Source organism: Nasonia vitripennis, chromosome 1, assembly GCF_009193385.2.
Source record: "Nasonia vitripennis strain AsymCx chromosome 1, Nvit_psr_1.1, whole genome shotgun sequence".
In the NCBI taxonomy this organism is placed as follows: domain Eukaryota; kingdom Metazoa; phylum Arthropoda; class Insecta; order Hymenoptera; family Pteromalidae; genus Nasonia; species Nasonia vitripennis.
In genome coordinates, this window is record NC_045757.1 from 30665164 (window position 1) to 30683250 (window position 18087).

General features: G+C 48.0%; 1 protein-coding gene across 1 annotated transcript in view; it reads left to right on the forward strand.

The window, feature by feature from the left end:
- Window positions 1-18087, forward strand: part of LOC100115265 (Krueppel-like factor luna) — a 246031-nt gene that overhangs the window by 130125 nt on the left and 97819 nt on the right. The window lies entirely within an intron of this gene.

An 18087-nucleotide genomic window follows, 5' to 3' on the forward strand; every position in this document is an offset into this window, starting at 1 on the left:
AAGCCGAGTAATTGTTTCCGTCACGTGACTTATCGTCGTTAAACTTCGCACTCTCTTTTCGCAAGCATACACATATACATATAACACATGCGCGCGCACATGGACGAACAGACACACGGGCGCGTGTGGGCAGATTACGTCCGCCCCGTTCCGGGGGTACTTTAAAGGTCGTTAACTTAATTAACGGACGTACGTAATGCCGCGTATATAGAGCGCGCCGCTGTGGTGGGGAAAGCTCACGCCGGCCGGCGAGTCTTCTTCTCTGCAGCGCGCGAACGATGCTGCGCAGCGACGAGGGTCAGAAGTGCGCGCCTGTTGCGAAATCTGCCTCTTATAACGAACTGAAAGAGAGAGATAAGGAGATCGAAGAGAGGTGGGATTCGTTGAAAGCCTTAATTGACATGTCGGCTTGCTGCAGTGTGTATAGGGTAAAAGCGAGAGAAAAGTAATGTATAACTAGACGGTCGTCTATGGAATTGACGTTTACAGCTCTCCGCTGCCTCGAATATCGCGCGCGGACTCTCTTCTAAATATTTGTCCGCTGTCAGGTGAATATTCGTGGGTAAATTATGTGCCTAACGGTATATGTCGCGTAATGGCATCGAGTTGAACACGCGTCAGGCTTGTAAATCATGCGATGAGGTGACGTCACAATGGAATTTATTGCGCTATAAACTCACGCGCGAATATATTCCGCGAGAGAGAGAGAGAACGTCCGCGCGCTTTTAGAAAAAAAAGCGCTCACTGATCGAAGCCGAGTACCTACTTCGTCCCCGTCATATGCATAAACCGGCAGCTCTGAGCGCGATTATTTTCGAATGCTTTTTTTCGCACGCGTTTCGAATGCTTCTGTGGAGTGTGTGCGTTCATATAACGACTCGACGCATCGTCGCTTTGGAAAAGGATATTTTTCTCCCGACAAACGAAAAAATACACGCACTATTGTGCCTACTATAAGATCGAAGCGAAACGATCGAATCGCCCACCTACACACGCGCGCACGCGTGGTTAACACTTTCTCTCCGCCGAGTCAAAACACGGCTGTAAGTGCGCTGCTCCCACGCTTTGAACGTCCGCTTTGGTGAAATATATTGCCCTGGCTGTCGTCTTAAAATCCTTGTCCCGTGGAAGCTGCTGTCGTGATATATTACTTATTTTCTGCCCTTTTTCGGCTCTCCTTCTCTCTCGCGGAGGGACGGAGCCAGCGGAGGAGAAAATTCATCCCAGGCTATGCTGTGCTGAGTTACAGCATTATTTTTGATATCGCGAATGAGTCTAATGTATAAAAGATGACTGACGATCGAATTTCAAGGATACGTGCATTCGTATGGGCATCAGAGACCCCGAGAGAGAGCCGAGTGTAGGAGTGAAATAAAAAATAATCACCGCGGTGGCTCTCGGACTAAACAATTTTCTGGAAAAAAGTGCCGTCTCCGCATTCCTGTTGCGCCGCCCACCTCCGAAACCCGTCGATAAACCGTAAAAGGAGGGCCAGCGCAGAGAGAGAGAGAGAGAAAGAGAGCCCGCGGGGCACAAAGGATCGTCTCTTTCTCTCTCTCACTCGTAGACTTTCCGTAGGGAGACGTGTTCCATCTCTCTTGCTCTCGCTCGGATGATTCTCCGGGCCGCGCGCGTCAAGTTTTGTATTCTCTCCCCCGAAAGTCGCGATCGATCTGAGATACAGCCGGTGCGTCTCGTGAAATCTCGGGACTATATACGTGTATACGCACACGCGCAGACACACACACACACACACACATAAATACCCAGGCCGTCCCTTTTTTCGGCCCCGTCCTCCCTTTTGATCTTCAGAACTTCTCCTTTTGCTTTCGCTTCTTCTCTCTCTGGAGAGAGAGAAAGATAGCCGTGACTTCAGACCTGTTTTCCTTTTTTTATTTCTTTGTTTGGTGCGTCTGTTCCTGTGAAGTCACGGCTGCGGGGTTTTCACTTTCTTTTGTTCGACGGCGCAGTGTGTATGGGTGTGTTGTTTGTTGATTTGATGCGTAAGGTGGGATTTATTATACGAGCCCGATTATAGTTTTATAAATTATACGGCTCTACGCTATAAAGAGAAGGTTATTTTTTTCATTGTATAAATGAATTATTGAAGGCTTGTTTTTCGAAGATTCAGCTCGTGCCCGCGGACCGATGCTTTTTCTCCGTTAACAAATAAATCTTTCGCGAGATAATGCATCTCTGGTCGAGCTGAGGAATCGAGAAAAAGGCAGCGATGTACAAATTGAGCGTTAAAACTCGATCCGTCCCGAGTATTTCGCAAAAATTCTCCGCAATCTCGATCGCCGCAGCGCAACTTCCTTTTTAACGCTGAAATATTCATCGCGCTAGAAGAGCTACGGGCACACAACGTTATAAACTTTTTGCCCTCATCAGCGCGCGTAATCAGAACGAAAGCTGCAACGCGCGATTCCTCGAGGCTGAAAATAAATAAAGTGAGTATAGCCCTCCTGAATTTCTAATCATATTCGCGCGCGAGTTTGCAAATTTACACAAGTTATACCGCTTTGTCTGCCTCGCACAAAAACAAACTCTTTCTGTAAAAAGACGTCGAGGCCTACTACCATACCGCGCGTCCTTCTTCTTCTTCTTCCTCATTCCCTCGTCCTCTTCGAGCCGGCTCTCTATATACGCACCGACTATACAGATACGAGCGTGTGTGAGAGGGGGGGGGGGGGGAGAGTTACGCAACGAGCGGTTCTCGTCCGTTGATTATTTTTCATAGTTGGCTCGCTCGCGGGAATTTTTAAATGGCGGTTGAATGAAACCGGTTCTGCCGTTTTCTCGCGTACAACGCTACGAGAGAGAGAGAGAGAGAGAGAGAGAGAGAGAGAGAGAGAGAGAGAGAGAGCAAGCGTGCAGTGGACGACGTATTTCAGCTTCTCATCTTCGCGCAGCCTTTCCTTTTTTCTTCTTCTCTTTCTCCCTCCGCGCGCGAAAGGAATTCGTTCTCCTCCTCCTCCTCTTGCTTATTGCTCGGCGAATCCGATCTCTCTCTTGGTCGTATAATATTGCGCAGAGAAAGAGACGATCGAGAGGGGGGATATGCGATAATCGAATGTGTCTTCCTAGGCTGCTTGGCCGCCGCCGTATAGCCGTTGAGTCAAGGACACGATCGAGAATTTGCTAGATTGGAAATATGCTAATTCTTTATTTGAAGGCGATGAGCGTTTGTTTGCGGCTCGGGGAGAGCTCTCCTCTTCTTTGAATTTTTTTCTTCTTTGGATTGAGGCGCGCGCTCGCCGTGTATGCGAGATTAGAGGGACACTTCTTATACATATATAGTTATGACGGGGATTATCGGAGAGGTCTGAATTTACATGGGGTCGCCTTTGGAATTTTGGGACGCGACATTAGCATACGCGGTTTTATATCTACGAAACTCGTCTCGTCCCGCGGAATCTATTTTCGTATAAACGTAACGAGTGACCGTAAACAAACCTGCGTAATACACTCTTATTAACTTTTTTCGCGAGCATTCGACGATCATCGCTAAACGGTTGTTCAGCAAATTGATCGGCTCCATTACCTGCATTGCTCCGATGATTTTTGGCACATATACCTGCTCGACTGGCTCTCTCGGCGGATTAATAGCCCCTCGGGCAAAAACGTGCTCGAATTCAACCCATAACTTTCTCCTCTCCGATGCCGCGCGGCTCGAATTATCTGGAACAAGTCTACATGACGCAATTCCGTCGTATTTGCGGAATCTTTCGCCGGCAAAAGAAGAAGAAGAAACACTCTCGCACATAATTTCATAAATACCGCAAGAAGCGCAACGCTTATCATAAATCATATTCCGCTGGGGGTAGCTATATTCTTCTCACGCGGCCGCGAAATATTGTTTGGCAGGATGTTTTTCCCGGAATCCCCGCCGACGAGTTCCTCTCTCTCTCTCTCTCTCTCTCTCTCTCTCTCTCTCTCTCTCTCTCTCTCTCTCGCGAGCTCATGTATAAACAGCCACAGATACGCGGCGACTGAAAGGAAAGCTCTTGGCTAAAAAGGCGAATTTTATATTCGGTGAAATCGAAAATCCATTCGACCACTTCTCTCTCCCTCTCTCCTGCTCGATTCCCATATTTTCTCCCTCTCCCCTCGCGAAAAAGAGCCGCATCGTGTTTCTCTCTCACTCTCTCTCTCTCTCTCTCTCTCTCTCTCTCTCTCTCTCTCTCTCTCTCTCTCTCTCTCTCGGCTGCTGCTGCATCGCTCGTAAGTGGAGGCACTCGAGGCACAGCGCAGCGACGTGTATACCGTAGGAAGGGAAATGCAAAATGCAGAAGGTAGGAATCCGTCGCAACGATCTCGCTCCGCAGCAGCGCTGTTACTTCGCGACTGCAGAGGGAGAGAGAGAGAGCAAATAAGGTGTCTGCTACTGGCGAATTTTCGTGAATTCGGGAGAGGGTGAAAGTCGTATAACGGCCGGCATGTGGAAAGAGTATAAATGGAGGAGGAGGTTGGGGAGAGGGACTGATTGAGTTATTCGTGCGAGCTGCTTGCTCTTAAAGCGGATGAGGTCTTTTTGGTATATACTGCGACTTTTAATCCTTTTATAAAGACCCTTGCGTAACAAATTTTCTCTTTTTCTGTTCCAGGTAAATATATCCCAAATCTCTCCGACGTTCATCTCCGAGTGGTAAGACACAAGCAAATTTCTTGAGAATTAAAAGCTCATACACGCAGTCGTGCACACTCTCAGCGAGCTGCAGTCTCTCGAAAATCCACACGCCATGATATTTTTTATTCCGAGTATAAAGTAGCAGAACGAAATTCTCGCGGCTTCGGCAACAACTCTCCACTGCACAAACACACACACGAGTCTTCCGCGTCAACCCTCTCCGGCTATTTTTCTTCCCTGCTTTTTATGCGTCTTGATATTTATCTTAGCAGACTCTTTGCTCTCTCTCTCTCTCTCTCTCTCTCTCTCTCTCTCTCTCTCTCTCTCTCTCTCTCTCTCTCTCTCTCTCTCTCTCTCTCTCTCTCTCTCTCTCTCTCTCTCTCTCTCTCTCTCTGCATATAGCACTGCCAAGCAAGCTGCGCGTTTAATTTTTAATGAGCAGTCCCGCGCGTGCGAGCGAGAATGGAAAGGTATTTTGATTTCGTTTTGATTTATCCGCGGATTTCACTGCGGGACGGCTTGTTGTGCGTATGCTTTATGGTTCTGCGGGCTATCTCTTCTCTCTTTTTCTCTCGCTCGCGTGTTTTATGACTTTTAGGCAGGGCGAATTAATCTTGTCTCCGCGAGCAAAGTGCATTTTGATCCGAGCGATTACGCAACGTCTATCACGATAACTCGAAGCGATTTTGAAAAACAACGAGTTCCCTGGCTGACCCGTTTTTTCGTCGGAGTAATAATCGCGCTTCTTCTCCTGGAAAATAGTCAGTTAGTGCCAGCTCTACAAGGCGGAGAGGAAAAAATAAAAGAGTGAGAGTCAAGGAGGTCGTCGTCGCGGAGGATGAAGCGAAAATAAAAGGCTGTCAACAGCCGACGGTTACACGTGAGATGCACTCGCGGGGCCAGAGGTATACTACTGCAATGCGACGGAGGAGTATTGTCAACTTTGCTTAACCTACCTGTTGGAGCTCCGGTCGTATCGGATCCTAAGTACGCGGATATGGCTGGGAACGTGGTGCGTCTTGGTACTTTGCTGGAAAGTTACAGTGTAGTATCGTAGTACAGTGATTAATTTTTAAATCTATCAAGTTTCCTGGATATAATCAATTGAGCGAAAGTTTATGACACAGACGCAATTTCGTATGGGATAAAGTAAATACAGTCATATTTTAATCCTCTTTACGATTTCGTCTATGCAATTTATACATTCGACGGTTATATAAACTATACACTCGGCTGATCCGGCTCTGCGTGAAGCCACTTTTATTTCGTCAATAAAATCTAGAAGCAACTGCTGCACGCATTGAGAGAGGAAGCAAGTATAAACGCTCATCCAATTTATCATCGTCCGCCGCGCCGACAGGCAATTCATTGCTCGTATTCAAATTTCATCGCGTAATTTTCGCCAAACAATCGCGCCTCAATTTGCCAGGGACTTTGAAAAATTTAGCCCTACAATAAAACCAATTTACACTCTATCATCCCTCCCTCTCGAGAAAAACAAAAATCGCGCCTCGTTGCATAAAGCCGATCGATCGATCGATTCATCGATACGCAACAATCCATTCCACTACCTACTTCGACGATCGCGATAATTCACGTGACTTTATACTCTTCATAATACAGTACGAGAAAAAAAGCTCAGCAGCGAGAAAAGCCTTTCACTGTCGCGAGCAGCGCTTATAGGCTCGGGAAATCGATTTTGCACTTATACGACGGCGACGGGACTTGCCTAATTTATGAAACTCGCGGAGATAAAGCCGATATACTCTATAGAGCCGCTGCGCTGTATATAGTATTGGCAATATACGCGCGGACGAGACGAGCCGGCGGAGTGATTCGGCGTTTTACGAGGCAGATTCCTTTGGGCCGTGTATAGGTGTATACCGCGTGTACTGACGTCGTGCGTTATGAGCTCTCGCACCCGGACTCTGTCGACGTCGTCGTCGTTGCTTTTCTAGCTATATGTTCAGTACAGCCCAAGAGAGGAAGAGACAGAGACGTTTCGCAAGAAACTCATTGCAACTGTTTACGATTGTTATGCATACAAATTGCGCTTGTTTATTTTACGCCTCTCTCTTTAGATCAAGTCGCCTGCCTTGGATTTTCTCTATAAACTTTTACCGCTAGTGTGAAAAATCTGAATTTATCATTCGCGGTCCAGCTGAAATGATATATTAACGACAGAGATCCCGGTGCACCTGCTTTTCAATCAAAACTGTGCATCGAGAATAGTGTGGAGCTCGAATTATGTTATAAAGTATTAGCGCCGTATAATCGAAAACGCGTAAGCTCATCTTTTTCATCCGTCGCTTCCGCGCAGGGTATAATCCTAACGTAACGAAGCAGATCCGCGCGTTTTCAAGCGCAGAGCTTCGATTTTCGCACGGCCGTACGAGAGGCGATTTTTTCGGAATAGAAGCCCTAATTGTACCTCGTAAAATTTGCGGTCGGATTAGAACGAGGCAAAGATGTCTTTGAATAATCGTAAAACGAAAAGGCCTTATTAACGAACGTGTGGGGCAGCGCTCTGCTCTATAGCTGGTAATCGCTCGTTACGATAACGTTCGCAAATTGTACGACTCTCCGCAGCGGCGCTTATGGGAAGAACGAGAATATTCAAATCGTCGTTGAATACTTAAAAAGCTCCGGATCTTCGCTCTGTATAAAGCCGAGAGGGGAGATGTCTGATTGCGCTCCAACCGCTTATACTTTTTCATTCGCTGAAGAGAGAAAAAAGAAACATTGAGCTTGCAAAAAACCCTCTACTTTTTTTGCCATAATATTTAACAGAGAAAAATTGCACTCGACGAACGAACGCAATAGGTATCAACGGTTACCACTCTGCTAGATGGCGCCGGCGTAGCCGTACATACTCGGCTCCTAATGACTCGCTTTCTCTCATCGGTTGCAACTCGAGTGGCTGCCCTAATGCCTAATGAAGTGGCGACCCTCGCGTGGCAATGTAACTCTCGTCCTCTCTCTCTCTCTCTCTCTCTCTCTTTCTCGCGAGCCTGTTTACGCGAAGCACTTATAACGTCGTGATCGTTGCGCAGCTGGCGGTAGCCAGACTCCTTTTGTGTCCTCGCGATTCTTCGCGATGTGGATGCAGCCGAGTTTGCGGGAGTATACGCGCGCCCACACACACACACAGCGGGACGAGTTGAATCGTGAATGGGGCTTATGGTGAATGTGAGCATTGAGCGCGCTGCCAAGGGTTGGCTTTTTTTTCGCGGTTGCATTCACGTTGACAATTATACGCTTGTTTGTGTTTTTGAGCTTTTGTGAGGATCGTTTGTTGCTCGGTTGACAAACAAGATTTGTAACGACGGTTGTTATTGTTGTAAAAGCTGCGCGCTGTAGCTTTGTGCATTAAAGCGCCGTGAAGTAAATAAAAAATCTTCGCTTTCGAAAGCTAAATGACGCTCTTCCTCGGCTCACCGCGAATTTGAAACCCGACAAAGGTGAGGAGAAAAAGCCCGTCTCATCCGAATGCAAGCTCGACTTGCAGCGGCATCGTGTGCATCGCGAAAACAGGGTATAGGAAAAGAAAGCAAGCGCGCAAGAAAGACGTTCGAATCCGGGCATTCATGCTTTAAATTGAGAACGAAGAAGAAGAAGAAGCGGAAAAGAAAAGAAAAGCCGTAGGGGGGTTGGAGAACAACTTTCTTCCGCGGACCGCTTAGTATTTCGTCAGAGGAAGAGAGAAGAAAAGGGTCTACTCGAAATACTTCTCATTAGTACAAACACTTGATTCCGCCGCGAGCGCCTTTTCCGTGCCTGTCTCTCCGCGTGTCCCTCGCTTTCCTTTTCTTTCCCCCGCCCTCTGCCATATACCCCCCGTGAATGCACCGCAGCACAACGTTCGTGACGACAACAAAGCGGAACACTTGAGTTTAATTTTTTTTCTCTTCCGCGCGTGTACGTCTACTTCGAAATGAAAAGGGAGTAGAGCGTCGTTAAAGGGTGACGAAATGGGCAAACGCTCGTCGCTTAAAGCCTCTCGTGAGCTGCAGAGGGCACAAAACAACACAGCTACGGCTACGACGACGACGACGACGACGAAAGACACGGGGCAAAATAACGACGAAAAAAAACCCGAGTGAGAGGGAAGACAGAGGCCAAGAAGACAGCACAATGCGGGCCGTAATGAAAGAAAGCGGCGGACGCAGATCCGCTCCAGGGGTTTGTTTACTACCCTCTCCCCAGTATACACCGCAAGCTTCTCCGCGTAATTAATGCAGCTGATACTATACCGCGCGTGCACAGCGTCGAGAGAGAGAGAGAGAGAGAGAGAGAGAGAGAGAGAGAGAGAGAGAGAGAGAGTGAGAGAGAGAGAGTTTATTAAGGACGAACGACGAGTCGACCGCAAGGCATAACACACGTTAAAAGAGCACGTTACTTCGCATCCGTGCGTCGTCTCGGAGCTTTGCGAATTTACGCGCGCACGTGTCGCACCCACGTATATGAATTCCGCGCCTACACGTGTAGCCGTCAAGAAAGTCGCGTCTAGCCGTGCGGCGGTAAATAAGCAGCGGCAGTAGTGGTATAAAAAGACAGCCAGAACTACGCAAAAAAGCAGGAACGGCGGCGGCAACGAAAAAAGCTCAAAAGGGAAAAAAGCCGAGGCGGAAGCGAGAGCGAAAGCAGCAGCAGCAGTCGGGGCTAGATAAAGGAGGGAGGGAGAGAAGGGCGAGAGGCAAAGGACCGAAGCGCGGTTCGGAGGAATTGGAGCGAAAAAAGTGGCGGGATAAAGTTTCCGCGCGCACACACACACACCCACGTCGTCGCGGCTTGCAGCAACCCTCGATATTATGAAGCCGTCGCGCCGCTCGTTACCGCGCTCGCTGCACGCGCGCGCCACGTGGATTTGGGGAGGAAAAAAATAGCGTGAGCTTGAGCGAGCGAGTTAGTCGAGTGGGAAGTTAATGAGCGGAGGTGGTGAAAGTGCTTCTCTCTGCGTTTCGAATGCGTTTCTTTTGGGTTATATAGAATTGATGTTTTATCGTCGTATTGCACGAATGTAATTCGTTATATTCACTCGGCAGTGCTTTCGCTCGATGCGTCTTTTCGAAAAGCGCGCTTCGAGCTCTCTGAGTCGCGAGAAAGTAAAAGGAAGGCTGATATTAAGAAGCACGGAGAGAAAAGGAAAAGGAAAATTAAAAGCCAACCGGAGAAAAGCCGCATGGCAGCCTGCGTGAAAAGCGAAAGCTCAGCAAGAAAGTCACTGTATTAAAAAGGCTATACGGCTGTGCGCATACACCGCAGCTCCGAAAAGCTCCAGCGACGCGAGTGAGAGAGAGAGAGAGAGAGAGAGAGAGAGAGAGAGAGAGAGAGAGAGAGAGAGAGAGAGAGAGAGAGAGAGAGAGAGAGAGAGAGAGAGAGAGAGAGAGAAGGAATAAACGTCAACAGCAACGATGAGCGCATTCGTACACGTGGCGCGCGGCATTTATGTATAAGCTGAATGCGAGTATACGCGCGCGTCTCTCTTTCTCGTAAAGTACGTCAATAAAAGGATCGCGGGCAACGAGAGAGAGCCCGAAATATTTTACGAGCTCCAGTCGTCGCGTCGTTCCTTTTCAAGCTCTCGAAATCTCGAGTTCAATCGACACTTTTCGACGCGCGCGCGCGAAAGCGCAGCCCAGTTTTCGCCGCTCATTTTTGCAGCGGTGCGGAAGAATAAATTTCTCCGGGCTTTGGTTCACGCCGGAGCGGAGAAGTGCCGATAAAGCTCTCTCTCCCCCTCTCTCCCACCCTCTCTCTCTCTCTCTCTCTCTCTCTCTCTCTCTCTCTCTCGATGCTCGGAATTCAAATGGCGCCGAAAGGAAATAGTTTTATTTACTGGCTGCGCAGTTTTCGCCGCTCGGTCATGTGTAACATTCCGTGTCTGTATACTCGATCTCTTTTTTTTTGTTGTTACTGCGCAAGGCGATAGCTATAGATTTCGAAACTCGAAGAGAAAATCCCCATAATCACCTCACGCTTCTACTTAAAAAAAGAATCCCGATATTAAGGCACGTACGCAAGCTCCGAAGCACGAGAGCTGCGCGCGCTGCTCGCCGATTTGGCAAAAGGTACACGTCGCCGCGCAGAGTTTCGCCTTCTCTCACCGCGGCCAGGGAAAACTTTGTTAAGCCTCGTATAAAGGCAAAGCCAAACGAAGGGACCTGGGAAACAATGATGCCGCGGGAATCACAAAGGAGGACGAACCACGAAAGAAAAACGGCGAGTGTGCGAAGTTCAGAGTATATTTTTTAGTGCGCTCTGCAATCGACTTTGTTTCCTATGTGTGTGTGTGTGTGTGTGTGTGTGTGTGTCTATATATATATATATATATATATATATATATATATATATATATATATATATATAAACGTGAGCCATTTATCAAGTCGAGGACTCTGAAAATTATATCTTAATTCCAACCCAATGGCCTAGTTTCGCGCTGTAGCGCCTGCGAATTAAATTTTCAAAATTCTCTCGCGGAGTGAGAGATGAACAGTCAAAGCTCGAGAATCACGGCGGATGGAGTGGGAGGATTTCCGCGAAAGCTCGCGATTGCGTCTGCAGCACGTGAGAGGGAGGTATACGCGTTCGATAGCAGCGTCTGGGCGCTTCTCTTTTTCTTTCGCGGCTTCTTCTTTTAAAGAAGATGTGTGCGCTGGACCACAGCGAGGAATCGATAGATATAGGTATATGTACCGCTTTTCGATGGGGCTGTATAGCTTCGGATCTTAATTAGCAGGTGGTGTTTTGTTGATTGTCGTGTAGCATATAAGAAGGATCGATTATTGGCTTTGGGGTTTTCAGCCGAATATTCACGCTGTTCTGATTTCGTTTGTTATCCGGGAAATTATACGTGAGAGCGATTTTCGTATAAATGGATAAAGCTTGTACGCGTTGGATTAATTAGCGCGCGGGCGTATTATTTCGGTATAGTTATATATTATGTCATACGTATATAGATGTAAAACAGACGTTAAAAAATTATTAAATTGAAGAGCGTCGGATTGAATTTTACGTAATGCGCGCGCGATGGTATTAAAGTAAATTAATTCCGCGCAGCTTCGCTCAGATTTTAAAGCAGATCTTGTTTAACAATGCGCCGCATTAAACTTAAAAATAATAAACCCAACGCATTAGCCCGCGTTCTCTGATGCTGCTCGCGAATCCGAAACGCGCGCGAGCGTTTTTTATTACACACTTTAAAATTTACGGAGTCGTAAATAATTGAAAGCCATATAACCTGTAATTCGAGAAGCTCCGACTTGATCCATATTCCCCACCCCTCTCGGCTCTCGTAATAATAACGCCGGATTGCCTCTCCCCCTCGTTTATACCTTTGCAAACATTGTGAAAATATTTTAAATTTGCGCGAAATCCGATTTATATATGGTCTGAGCTTGGAGAACGCGTAACAAACAATGCCACTCTCGGAAATGTCCCGAATATTCAAACAGCGATACTCGGCGTTATGCGTGGGTGTACAAAATCGCGAATAATTTCAACTGAGTATAATCCAGCCCTATTCGACATGACGGACCAAAAATTTCTACGCCGACGACGACGACACTCTCGTGTGCGGCTCTGCACATAGTAACCGCAAGACACGATAATCGATTCTTCCCCCCGTTGACTCTATATATGTACTACACACGGCCTCCCTTTTCTCTCCCTCCGACGTCGTCGTCTTGCCGACCTTCGATCGTCTCGATGTTCCTCTGCTCTATCTCTCTGCCCCCTCTTGTCTCGCTGCAGTTTCTTCCGTTTCCGCGACGAAACCACCCGGCCAAGGGAATTCCCGCCCTTTGCGATTGCTAACCTGGGGAGGAGTTACGTTTTAGAGAGGACTGCGATGCATTTCGACGACTACCTCTTTCATTTCGCGGAACTTTAGTTTACTGCTACTTACGCTTCGATGCGATCACGATTTTTTTTTACCAAAAGGGTGTAGTGCACTCGTATCAGCGAGAGCTTTTCCGGTTTAAAAAAGCTCTTGGCAAGAGTAAAATTTTAAATTTTCTAAAACTTAATTTACCGTAGCCACTTCGAAAAAGCTTCTTTTTTCCGGGGCGAGCTTACACGAGCGGCCGCAAAAAGCCATCAAGTGAGCTAAATCAGCAGTAGAGCAAGTCGCGCTGGATTTAAACCTGCAGCTGCCTCCACCCCCTCTCTCTCTCTCTCTCTCTCTCTCTCTCTCTCTCTCTCTCTCCGCTACTTCCAAGAGTTCGAGAGCTAAAATCGTTTTACGATCACACATTCGACGATCGTGAAAATCTCATCAGCGACTTCCTCCCCGAAAGAAAAAAAAAAACGAACGAACGGCAGCGACGACGCACGACTAAAAAAGCTCGCCTCGCTAAAACTGTATGTACTAGTTTTCGAGCGTCGACAATGAGGGACGCGATTCTATACACGCACAAGCTGGTTTCTCAAAGATGACGCTGCTGCAAAGTGTTGTTGCCGCCGCGAGTCCTGGAAAGACAAAGGAAAGAAGCGGCCCGTGCTTGAGAGATTTTCGAGTGGCGCGAGACGGCTGAAAAGACAATGAGCTTGCGGCGCTGGAATAAGGTTGGTTTTGTGTGCAGCAGTCTTCTAGACGAGCTTGTCTCGTTTCTGGGGCTTTAGGTCTCTTTGTGGCCGCTGATGAATCGGTTAGCTCGAGAATAAATACCAAATTCGCACGCCTACATTGCGTACGATTCACGCGACAAAAAAGCTACTTACCCTCGTCCATTTGTCTCGTTCTCTTCACACACACAGAGAAATTTTGAGTCGCCCTCGCCAGCGACGAGAAGAAACAAAGACTGGACGGAAAAGTTTCTCGCGCGCAAGTTACAGGCGGGGTTCTCTTTCCCTCTCGCGAGAAGTGTCTCCGCCTGAAGGAGAAGAAGAAGCATCAGCAGCAGCAGCAGAGAAGAGCGTTTAGGTGCAAAAGCACGCGGACCGCCCTCTTCCTCTTTTTTGTGTCCCTCTACTCCGCCCTCGTCGAGTAGTCGCAGCGTCATTTTGGATAAGAAAACGAGCAAAACTTTAAGCACTTGTAGTTCTCGAGCCCTTCGTCCATCTTAAACTTCTCTCTCCCTCCCTCTTTCCCCCTGACTTAATAAACGGCACGCGCGCGCGCGCGTTTAGGGACTGTGCTCTCATTTTTTTTCTTTCTCGGTTTCTCTCCTCGCGCTGCGGTCCTTTTTTTGGCCGTAGAAGAGAGAGGCCGCAGCGACGCTTTGCTGCAACTGAAAGTGTACTTTACTTTAAATAAATGGCTGGCCAATTATGGCGCACGCTGAGAGGGTTATACTATGCTTGAGGGAGAAAATTTTCTTTTTTTTCAACCGCGGGATGTACACATACACGTCCGGGTCTATTGTTCTTCTATTGTTCTTCCAACTTCGTTTCGTAAACGAATGCGCTGATTTTGCGCCCCTTTTTCGGGGGAAATTCGTATCCTCGGCTAATAAATATACCGATTGCAATACCAGAACGACCAGGAAGCTCACGACGCATTATCCTTTGTGTTTCAGGTGAGCCATCTCCCCATTGTGCGCCAGTCCTGCTCATCTCTCCAAGTTCAACGTCTGCATACATTTCGCGAAAAGGTTGCCCGTAATCCGTCCGGTCAGTCAGCGTAAACACGCAATCCTTATCGGAATTCCTATTCACTCGGTCAATCTGGGCCAATAAGAGGACGGCTCCTAGCATCGCCCTCATATACACCGGACTCTCGATATCGAGTTTGCGCAGTGTTTCTAATCAGCGCGCTGGATAATTTCTGTTTTTCCCGTCTGCGGCGCGTCGATGCGAAAAAGTAGGCTACGAGCAGGGCAAAACTAGGTCGAAGCGCGCGTTCCTATGCTGATGAAAAGGGTTCGAGGAACTCTGCGGCGCGCGAGTGGATTGTTTTCCAGATGATGGAAGAAAAAATACCGGTCGCGACGACGTAGAGAAAAAATATCAAACGCGCGAAATCAGCAGTATTTAAAATTCGCTCGACGCACGTGCGCATAGGGTGCGATTGTTGCGGACTAAGCAGAGAGAGAGAGAGAGAGAGAGAGAGAGAGAGAGAGAGAGAGAGAGAGAGAGAGAGAGACAAGTCCCGGGAGTATCAGAAATCGAATTTCACGCGGGCCTTTTTGCAGGCTCGACTCCTACGGGCTTTTCTCTCTCTCTCTCTCTCTCTCTCTCTCTCTCTCTCCAAGGGTGTATATAGGAGATGCACACTCAGTGCGAGTAGGGGGTGGAGTCATTTTAGCGTAATGCTTTTCCGATAGTACACGGAAAATTTCACTCTGATGAGTCGTCGTCGCCACGCTGCTCTTGCGCATTCTCTCTTGATTTTTTAAAAAGTCGCCGTTGTCGTGCAATTAAAGAAATGTTTCGAGTAAGCTTTGAGGGGAGAACGAGGTTGTGCTTGTTATGCGCGCGGGCTTTTTTAAAGTTAATTTTTATTTCTTCTTTTAATTTGATGGAATTTCGAGTCGCGGCAACTTTTAATGATTTTTCGCAGTGGGGGACTAATTAAAATCGAGGATTTATTAATCGCTATAATTAATAGCTATATAATATGCGAGTGTATACACACACACACACGCACACAGCGACTCATTTGCGAGCAGAGACACACGTATTACGGGGACGGTATGATGTGAGGTACGCGGAGGAACAAACAGCAGTCATCAAAAGCAAAGGTGGAAAATAAAGGCTCTCGGTAACAACATTGCCGCGCAGTCGCGGCAACTTCAAAAAAAAGTCTTCAGAGCACCGCGTTGCAGAGAGAAAGAGAGAGAGAGAGAGAGAGAGAGAGAGAGAGAGAGAGAGAGAGAGAGAGAGAGAGAGAGAGAGAAGCTTAGCGTCAAAACGTTCCGTTTCCCGAAAACACTGCAGGTATACATACTCATTGTTGTATCTCGAGCGCGAGTTAACGCTGCATCCGCCGGTGCTTTTTCGTCAAGAGACTCGGAGATGAAATTAATTCCGCGGCGCATCGCAGCTACATCCAGCATCAGCGCTTGTCTGCGAAGTACAAGGCTGCAGACAGAACTATAGATGCTTCGCTCCGTACACACGATACATACGTTCTATACAGCACGAGACGCGTAGGCGAAAACATCGGCGGCGAGTCAAAGGTTAATTAAATCGTGTCTTGACGTGTAAAGGGATTAGACAATAAATGGATCTCTGCGCCTGGCGTTCTGTTTCGGCCGTAGTAGGCGTATACACCGCGCAGAGCCTGGCATTTGCACGCGCGGAGCTCTCTACTCCACACATACGACGTTATATATATAGAGGAGAGAGAGAGAGAGAGAGAGAGAGAGAGAGAGAGAGAGAGAGAGAGAGAGAGAAATGTCGGAGGGTTACAGAGCAGTAGTATGTACGAGAGCTCTGCGGACGTTCGGTCAATCGGTTCAGGGGGGCCGGCGAGGATCAATGACACTGCAGCCGCGGAATAGCGCAGCGTTTGCTCGAACTCTCGCTCTGTTCTCTCTATCTCTACTGCAGTGTGATGCTGCGCTCTGCAGCCGCTACTGCGATGTTCCGTTATCTGCGATGATTCAGAGACTGGCTCTTGCGCTACTGCGTGTTTGTACACGTGCGCGAGTTGGTCCCTCTCCCTCTGAGCCATGTGCCTTGTTGCCGGCTTATTGCGTGCTTGTGCTCTGGAAAAAGGGGTTGATGTCCCGTTGTTGCTGTCGTTGTTTTTTTTTCACTCCCTGTACGAGGAGGATTTGGCTACGACGTGATTGCCGCTGCGACGAGAGGGAGTATAGTGAAACATGTGCAGGCTTGTGTTTAGGGAGGATTTTTTTCCAACCATACACGAACCTCCTGCAGCAGCAGCCGATGCTTTTATACCCCCCAGCCTTCGTCGCACGATTATTCTAATAACAGCCCCGCTCTCGTAGTTCCTAGTAAAGCTTGCTCAGCGCGCGTATATCCTCGGCCCTATAGGCTCACGCGCGCGTATCGCCATAAAGCGCAACCTTTCGCGGCGCGAATGTCGCTGATGAGCGACAGTAAAGAGTATATGAGAGAGAGAGAGAGAGAGAGAGAGAAAGCGAGCTCGCGCATTATATGTAGATGAGCGGAAGTATACAGCGGCGAGCTTTACGCGCGTTACGTTTGCCGACTTTGTAATGGGAATAGCGACGCGCGGCGCACACACTGCACAGCACGCTCTGCTTTATCGCCGGGCGTGAAAGTGGCCGTAAGAAATTTTCTGATATATCTACCTCCAAGTATATACGCTGTAGAGGTATACGTATATATTTTCGATATCCCGCGCTAAGACGGATCGGGAAATTTCGACTCGCCGATGCAGAAAAGCTCCGCGAGAGCTTGCGGCGGAAATTCGTCGAAGCACGACGGCGTAAATCGTCATACCCCGTCGAAACTCGAAGAGTGCACTGGTCAAAAAACAGTAGCAGCAGCAGCGCGAAATAAGAGACCGAGTACGCGGGGATGAAAAAAAAGAAGCTTGACGCAAAGTCTTATACCTTATAAATGGACTTTCTCTGTTACTCTCTGGGGCTGGCGCGCTCTCTGCTCTCTGGTCTCCTCCTCGTAAATCCCGCAAGTCCCGTAAATCCCTTCCGTTTCTCGCTGCCCTGGTTGCAGCTCTCTTCCGGCTTGAGCTTTTTTAAAAAGAACGTAACTATATGAGAGGCGAGCTTTCGCACCTCTCGACGTATCCGGTGTCGCCGGGAACAGCAGCAGCAGTAGGGTCATCTGCGCTGCTTGTGTAGAGAGAGAAAGCTATAGTCTCTCGGGTATTCGCCAGTCGTTAATTAACTCACACCTCTGCTCTTTTTTTCGGGGCTGATTTTTCCGAGGCTTAATTACCAGGGAATTCGTCTTTTTAAATGTCGTTAGGGGGAAAGCCATATAGTCGATTAAGGCGGAGCAGAGATATTTATTTTCTCCTACGATTTGCGAAAGCCGACTTTTCTGCGAAGTAATATTCGTTTCAAAATATATAGTACATACGCGTCACAACTTGAGTGTAATACCACACGCAATAAAGCAGCGCGAGTGTACTATTTCAAATTTCCCCGAGAAAAGCTGACTTTACGAAGTCAAGCTCACGCGACGCGAGGCAATCTTCCCTATCTTGCCCGCAAAGCTCGCTACTGCCGCGCGACTCGAGGAAAATTTCTCTCCCTTGGAACTATAGCCGTGTATACTTACGTTCTTCGCAGAAATAAAAAGGAAAAATGCAAAAAAAATGTCTATCACACTCCGTCGTAACTTCATAAGGGATTCCATCAGCGTCGTCATCCATCGAAATCTTCGCTCTGTGTATCTCCGTGGATATCTCTCTCACACACACACTATATTCATACCTCGACGCAGAGCAAGAGAGAGAGAAAGATAAAGACGAAGCGCGAGATAGGGTATAATACCCGAGGACGGTCGTTCGTTGCATAAGGTCGCAGCTCGATTTTGCGGCCGCGCGCGGAAAA